The following is an 8,764-nucleotide window of genomic DNA, read 5'->3' as shown; positions in this document are numbered from 1 at the left end:
GAAGGCGTGTAGAACTTTCTTTGACGCAACCTGGAGTTATGTGCATAGGATACAGCCCATAACATCCCTGTTCTTCACCGTCAGGTAATAAGGACCATAGGGAGCATCTTTTTCTTTTTTCTTAGTTTTTCTTCCTTCGATAGGTAGAAAGATACAGTCTACAGAAAATAGTATAAGTTCCTATAGTCACATTCTAAGGCTTTAATAATTACTATCCTTTGATTGAAGATCAATGTAGTAATAAATATTTTTATTTAATATGTCAAAAAATTTTAGGACATTTTTTCTATTTTTAGTGATGAGTGAGAGCATTGGAAGAAAATGAATCTTACATGTTAAGGCCATTTCTTCCTAGCTCAACTAAATAGACATGTACAAAATTTTTATTTTAAGTTGTAATCACTAGTTAATTGCTGAGAGATTAATTTGAAACTCTCAGCAATAACTAAAATGAATTGCAACCTAGTAATTTTCACTGTGTGGCAATGTGATCAATTCCTTAGACTACTAATATTTAAGCAGGCCAGGAGAATAGAATTTTGTCATTTTAAGTAAAGAATGTGTTAAAGTTTAAGAAAACTATCATTTAAAGTAAAATATTTCTTTACTTTAACAGCAACTCTTTGGGACTGAGCTAATAGCAGTCACACTAATTTGTAGACTTTTAGAATGTGGTTGGTGAAGGAACCAAAGCTGGAACAGGAATGATGAGTCTATGAGAAAGTATCTGCCCACAGTCTCAGCCTCACCCACTCTGGGCTGGCTGAACCTGTATGAGGTAAGCTTCAGCTCTCATCTAGAATAATTTCAACATTGCCACCTTGTTGATCTGATGCATGCTAAGGAGGAGTGAGTTGACCTAATTAGAGGAGCAGAGGGAACATTTGTCTAACACTCAAGAGACACATGTCTTAATACGCACTGAGCACACTCTGAAGTTCTGTATCCAACATGCAATTGTAGAAAAGAGCTTTGGTGCCTACTGTTGACATTTTAGGATTTTAAAATGTTGTATAGCCAGGAGGAAAGAAAATCTCATTCGGCTCTTTCATTTTTTAGAAATGTGAAGACATGTTAAATGACTTGCCCAACATTACCTTACTAGGTAGTGGCAAGGCCAGAAATAAAGTTCAGGCATTTTAATCAACTGTTTATTATTATTCCACATGGCAAAAAAATAATGTGTCAATATCCTCTGCCCTGTGCAAGAACAAAACCCCACATACTATCAAAAAAGCAATTATATAAATCTCTGTGAATTATCTCTTTAAAAGTTTTCTCCTGGATTTAAAATTTAAAATAATTTTTGACATCAAAATTAAAACTAAACTACAGAACAACCATCATTCAGAACCACCTGAAATCCAGCTGAATGAAAATCCTATAACTAGGGATTTAAAGACGAAGGCACAGTGAGACTAGTAGGAGGGGTAGAGACAAGGAATGGGCTGATTCTATACCCACATGTGCCAGATAAAAATTAGGAGGGATAGCTCACCTATAGAGGTCACCCCTGAGGAGTGAGGGATCCCTGCCCCACACTAGACCTCTTCAGCCCAGGATTCCAGGGCCAGGAAGAGAAGTGCCCACAGCTTCTGGCTGTAAAACCCAGCTGGGACTGAGACTGAGAAAGATAGAGGGCTGCTGGAGTCCCAGGCAGTTCCTATTAAAGGACCAGGGCACAGACTTACTCAGACTCACTCTCTCTGAGCTCCAGTGCTGAGGCAGAGGCTTGAAAGGAACATATGGGGAGCAACTGAATTGTCTGGGATCACAGTGAGAGCTGGGGTCAGCTTCCTGCCAGAAAAAAGTGCTGGCAGAGGCCATTGTTCCTTTTCTGAGACACCCTCCCTCCACCTCCCCCACAGAGCCAACAGGTGAGTACCACACTGAGGTTCCATCAATCTGGTTTACACTGTTTGCCCAGCCCTGGTGATTCCCTGAATCCTTTCCCCACCCAACTTGTAGGCTCAAGCAAACTGTTTGCAATGGCTTTTCCATATGAATGGTCTCTTGCCTCATGCTTTGGACTTTCCTAAAAATCTCTCAAACAAGCAGCATCTGGCCTCTGTGTACCCCCCTACCTCTTGCAATGTGAACCCAGGCCCGACATTAGCAGCAGTTCGCCTTGTTTGCCTTTCCTGGGAACCTCCAAGCCCAGCAAAAGTAGCAGCCATCTGCATATCACTCTGTAGCTTATGCCAGATGGCCCCAGACAGAGGAGAGGCAGGGGGCTGACCTTACACCTCCCAGAAGGCCCCAGAGCCAGTCCATCCAGTGGACAGTTTCAGATGACACCAGATTATAACCCTACCACCTCCATGAGTGACACACTTAAGGGGCAGACTCGGCAAGCACCAAAGCCCCACTGAAGTAAATCCTGATCTGTTCAGTTAGCTCCTGCACAACAGCTCCTCTGCTGTAGTTGCAGCAGGTCCTCACAGTTGATTGGCCTGGAAGTCAATCTCTCTCAGTGCTGCAAAAAGCAATCAAGACTCAACTACTACAGGACAATGCATACAGCCCAAGAGGGGTGAACCTGGAGAGCTGTGCTTGGGTGAATGGGAAGGCTGTGCCACTGGACCCTACAGGACATCTACTACCCTAGGCCACTCTACCACGTCCGAGAGATGTATCAGCTCTACCTAATACACAGAAACAAACATAAGGAAGAAGCCAAAATGCAGAGACAAAGAAAAAGATCCTAAAGAACAGGAGAAATCTCCAGAAAAAGAACTAAATGAAATGAAGGCAAAAAAACTGCCAGATACAGAATTTGAAACAATGGTTATAAGGATGTTTAAGGAACTTAGTGAGAACTTCAAGGAACTTAGTAGGAACTTCAACAGCATGAAAAAGGACAGAAACCATAAAAAAGAACCAATCAGAATTGAGGGATACACCAACTGAAATGAAGACTAATTAATTTACAGGGAATCAACAGTATAGTAGATGAAGCTGAAAATCAAATCAGCAATTGGGAATATAAGCAAGCAAAAGCGCCCATTAGAACAGAAAAAATAAAAATGATTCCCCCCAAAAATGAAGATAGTATAGGAAGCCTCTGGGACAACTTCAAGTGTTCCAACATTTGCAGCATGGAGGTGCTGGCTGAAAGGAGAAGAAAGAAAGCAAAAACTTATTTGAAAAAATAATGACAGAACACTTTCCTAAGGTGGTGAAGGAAACAGACATACAAATCCAGGAGGTTCAGAGAGTCCCAAACAAGATGAACCCAAAGAGGCCCACACCAGGACTCATCATAATTAAAGTCCCAAAGGTTAAAAACAAAGAGAGAATCTTAAAAGCAGCAAGAGAAAAGCAGTTACCTACAAGGGAGTTCCCATCAGACTGTCAGCTGATTTCTCAACAGAAACTTTGCAGGCCAGAAGGGAGTGGCAAGAAATATTCTAAGTGATGAAAAGCAAGAACCAAGAACCAAAGGTGTCATTTAGAATCAAAGGACAGATGAAGAGCTTCCCAGACACAAAAAGGAAAGCTAAAGGAGTTACCTGAAACAGTATTACATGAAATGTAATACCACTGAACCACTATTACATGAAATATTAAAGAATTTCTTTAAGAAGAAGAAGAAAAAAGATGAAAAATATGAGCAATAAAATGTCAATAAATACAAATTTATCAATAATTGAAACTAAAAAAGAAAATAAATGAGCAAGCAGAACAAAATAGACTCAGATACAAAGAACAGTTGGACAGTTGCCAGATGGGATTGGGGAGATGGGTGGAAAAAGCTAATTTTTCTTCAGAGATTTTTCTTTCTTTCTTTTTCTTTTTTTAAAATAGTCCTCACCCAAGGATATTTTTCCATTGATTTTTAGAGAGAGTGGAAGAGAGAGGGAAAGACAGAGAGAAATATCGATGCGAGAGAAACACATTGATTGGCTGCCTCCTGCACATGCCTTGACTAGGGCCTGGGTCAGGGAGGAGCTTGCAGCCAAGGTACATGCCCTTGACTGGAATTGAACCTGGGACCCTTCAGTCTTCAGGCGAATGCTCCATCCACTGAGCCAAACCAGCTAGTGCTCTTCAGAGATTTCTATCAAGGATCTCTGTGACCTTTTAAAATGTTTTATTGTTGTTGTTGTTCTTGTTATCATCTCCAAAAGGAGGATCAAAAATACTCCAACATCTTGAAACTAAAAAAATGGGTCTTTCCTAATGTGTATTATAAAAAATTAATAATATATAAAAATTACATAACAGCAATAGGTCAAATGGGAGAGAAGTTGAGAAAACGCTTTCTAAAAAAATGAACAGAAAATCAGCCTTACCTATAAATGCACTGTGTGTAAAAACTATAATAATTGCAACAGTTAAAACCAACAAAATAGGACAGAACAAATACACAAACAAACAACCAGTAACACAAGAGAGAAAAAAGAAAGTAAAACAAAAACCTCTGAAACTGGGAGAGAATTCCTATTTTCTCTTTCAGTTGCCAATTAAATGGGCTCTCAAGTTAGTGCTGCTTTTCCCCAATGTTGAACTGAATTTTATGAAAACAATTCTTTCAGGTTTTATAAACAGAAGCTTTGAGCCCAGTAGGAGCTGTACCAAGAACTCGTTTTGAAAGTACAACTCAATGCTCTTGTCAGATTCACTCTACGATGAAATGACCAGATGCTCAAACTTAAGCCCTAGTTCTCTCAACAGGAGTTTTCTCACAGGGCAATCCAGGCTGCAGGCAAATAGACTATGGTTTATCTACCCTCCCAATTTCTCAGAATTGAGAAATGTGATTCTCACTTTGATCCCAATCAATTTCTCTCAGCTACTTTAATCAGCATGTGATGGTTCTTCTTTAAAGAAAAATATATTATTTTATTTTAGAGTAAAGTTATTAAAATCTAAAATAAGTTTAGTCAAACTTAAAATTTTAGAAGCTTAGGGAAATATTTTAAACATGATTACAAAACAAGATAACAGAATGTACCTATGTTTATGCTTAGGCAAGAGGGAAAATAAAATAACAATTGAACAATATTGAGATTGCTGGGATTATAGAAGTCATAATTTTTTTAGGTGAGTTAATTTCTAAAACATAAATATTCATATCCTAAACTTTCCATGGAAATTCTAGAAAATTCAAGAATATACCATATTATTTCATTGACTTCAGGTGTTTCTAAAAATTTATCCATTATAGTATAAACACTATAAAAATGGAAATGGTTAAAGCAAGCAAAACAGAACAAATAAAAAACATTTAAAAACAAACAAACAGTAACACGAGTTAAAATATAAAAGTAAAGAAAAAACCCCTGAAACTTAGAGAGAATTCAATTTGGTTATCCAATTTGTTGAAATATAATTGTCCATAGTAGTTTCTTATATTTCTACAGTATCAGTTGTAATGTTTCCTATTTAATTTATGATTTTATTTGAGCCATCTTTCTTTTTTCGTTAGTCTAGCTAAAGTTTCATTAATTTTGTATATATTTTCAAAAAATGAGTTCTGTCCTGGCTCAGTTGGTTGGCGTATGGTTCTGTGCACCAATAGGTTCAATAGCTTGTTAGTTTGTGGCTTGATTCCTAGGGCACACACCTAGGTTGTGAGTTCAATCCCCAGTGGGGGCACCTATGGGAGGCAACGGATCAATGTTTTTCTTTCACATCAGTGTCTCTCTCTCTCTCTTTCTCTCTGTCTCTTCCTCTCTCTCTGAAATCAATAAACAGCCCGCTGTGGTGGCTCAGTGGTTGAGCGTTGACCTATGAACCAGGAGGTCATGGTTCAATCCAAGTCAGGGCACATGCCTGAGTTGTGGGCTTGATCCCCAGTGTGGGACGTGCAGGAGGCAGCCAATCAGTGATTCTCTCTCATCATTGATGTTTCTATCTCTCTTTCCCTCCCCTTCCTCTTTGAAATAAATAAAAAATATTTTTTTAAAAATGAGTTCTTAGTTTCATTGATCTTTTCTATTCAATTCATCATAAAGAAGTGTTAAGATGTTATGGATTTAAGGCTCTTGAAATTTTCATATTTGGTTTCGGGGCTTTCTGATTTAGATAGATTTCTTTACCCCAGGTTATAAAAATATATCCTTTATTTCCTTAAATTTTCCATTTAGAACTCTGGGCCATTTAATATTTATTTTTTGGTATGGGTAGATATTGAATCTGGGTTATTTTTTCTAAGCGTTAATTAATTTTGCCAGTATCACTTACTATATAGTCTTTTCTGATTCCACTGCTATGAATGCTATCTTTCCTCTTGCATCTTATGTTACAAAATCCTGAAGCTCATAAGAGCTTACATGATTTTCCTCGAGCATGCTTCTCAACTGCGAGTGACAGTTTCCTAGGGAACTTCTGGCATTTTTGTTTGTCACCACTAAGGAGTGCTACTGAACTCTAGTGGCAGAAGCCAGGGATGCTGCTAAACATCCTACATACAACACATAGTTACAGACTCCCCCCAAAAGAATTTACTGACCCAAAAAGTCAATAATGCTGAAGTTGAGAAATCTTGGCCTAGAGTCATCACAGTATATGAATATATGTCTGAAAAACAAATGTTCCTTAGAAAAGGTATATGAACCACATTTTTTTTTAAAGTCAGTATTTAAAATCATTGAGTTTTTGTTAACTGTTGATAAATCCTTCAAAAGTTGTTTCGCATATGAGCTTGTCATCATTGATTTAGTAGCTGTCTGTTTTCCAGGTGAGAAAAATGTGACTCATTGGCATTTCTATGAGATGCTCCCAGTTCTCCACAAATGCAATATTTTATTCTCATCAGCTGTAGAACATTCATCCTCTGGATAGCAAATGCATATCCTAACTGTGTTTTTTCTTTTCAAAGCACTTACTTTAATAAGACCAGGGAGTGATGAGGTTTTTCACCTTGACTTTACCTCTCATATTTAAGAAAAACAGACCGAGAATCATCTGCTGGATGATGCTGATTTCAGTTCCCGCCCTGAACATCTGAGGCAGAGTCTCCAGGTTTGGGGCCCAGGGCTTCGTATTTTTATCAGGTGAACCACATGGTTCTAAGGAAGAGTGGGATTTGGGGGCTGCTGTGTTTTGCCCTCAGACACCCTGCCTGCAGGGAGAGAAGCTCTAATCCCTGTGAGGCAAATTGCTCCATCTCCTTCCTCAGAGAGGAATTCGGTCCCAGATAGTGAAATAAAACTTTATTTTAGGGTTAAAGTTTTCCCTGTATCCACCAGCATAAAAAATGTAGTAAAATGATGATTTATAATAACACAACCTCTATGAGGCTTTAAAATTGTATAAGGAGAAACTAGGGATTGAAGAGACAAACATTCAGGTTACTCATTTCTAATTGCTAATGATGGTTTATGATAGCTCAGTTTTCTTTCATCTCAACGTGGACCCAAACATGCACTTTGTTTTATTAAGTTTCATAAAAATGGGCTACATTTAACAACAAATACAGCAAAGCCTGGCCCTAGAGAATAAGATCACATGGATTTGGTCTGAATGATGCCAAGTGGAAGATGCCATGAATCACCTAATGCTACTCATGGAGGCATTTTGCAAATACTCTGATAAGTAGAATGTTCCATGGTTTATTGAGTTGTTTAGCATCCAGGCCACTCAATCCAGAGATAACAGAGGCATGAGAACTGTAGTAAACGGCCTGAACTTCCATAATTGCTTCCATGGCAGCAAAATAATTTTCTTAAGTACCCTTAATAGTTAGAAAACAAAATGGTTATTTTGGAGTCTTTCTATCTTGGCATTCCCAGTGTTTCAGCTTTCCATAGTTCCATTATAGTTATCATCAAAATAGTTTCCCAAAGGATGTTCCAAAAAAGAAAGAAAATTTGAAGTGAATTGACAAAATAAAATATTTGCAAATCATGAAGGAATATATTTGTGATGAAAGAATTATCCTCCCCGCCCCCCCTTCCACCCCCACCCCCCCAAAAAAAATCAAAGAGCTGGTTAGACATAGTTTCTAGTAGAGTGTGTTTTGGTAAAAGAAAGGGAGGAGCAGAAATCAGAGTGTCTGTCTCTGAGGCCCCTCCTGACCCTAGGGAATTAGTGACATTTGTATGCAGTCAATCTGTCCTCTGGTGATGTGAAACATGGCAGGAAATGGGATGGTGGCTAAAGGAAGGGTTTGTTTCCATGTGCACATTACCCCAAAATGGAAGATTAGGACAGCAAAGTTGCCTCTGTCTCCAAATAGCCCTGGATTGAGTATTATTGACTCTCAACTCCTTCCGAAGCCCAACTGGTTCATGGTTTCTGGAGCAAGGGGTCTGGGCTAGTAATTGAAGGCTTAGGGCAATTTGAGAAATAGCATTAGGAAAAGGAGGGTCTTAGCATTTTTTCAACCTGTTGTAAACCAGCAGAATGAGAAATATAAATATTGAACTTAAAATGATCTAAGACTTGTGAGTAAATTTATGCAGGTAAATAAACCTGATAGCAACCAGAGGTAGGATTAATTTATCCAGGAAGGTAGATAAGTAATTTAGGAGCTACTTAAATTAGTTCCTTTGTTCCCAAACATCTTTCTTCCCCTAATTATGAAAATATTTTTTCTTTGTTTTGTCATAAGGCCTGAAGCTTCAGTAATAAAAAATAACAACTTGGTTAATAAGGTAGGCAAATGACATTGAAAGAGCCCTGGAGTAAGGGCCTGGGGTCCTTTGGTAGCAACTTATATGACCGTAAGGTGGTCATTTTCCCCATCTAGGCTTTGGAATCTCTCAAATTCAGTTGGAACTAGATGGATAGTTTCCAAACAGTGTTTTGTGGAAGC

Source organism: Myotis nattereri, assembly GCF_964212035.1.
Source record: "Myotis nattereri genome assembly, chromosome: 13".
In the NCBI taxonomy this organism is placed as follows: Eukaryota; Metazoa; Chordata; class Mammalia; order Chiroptera; family Vespertilionidae; genus Myotis; species Myotis nattereri.
This window is presented reverse-complemented; position numbering follows the sequence as displayed.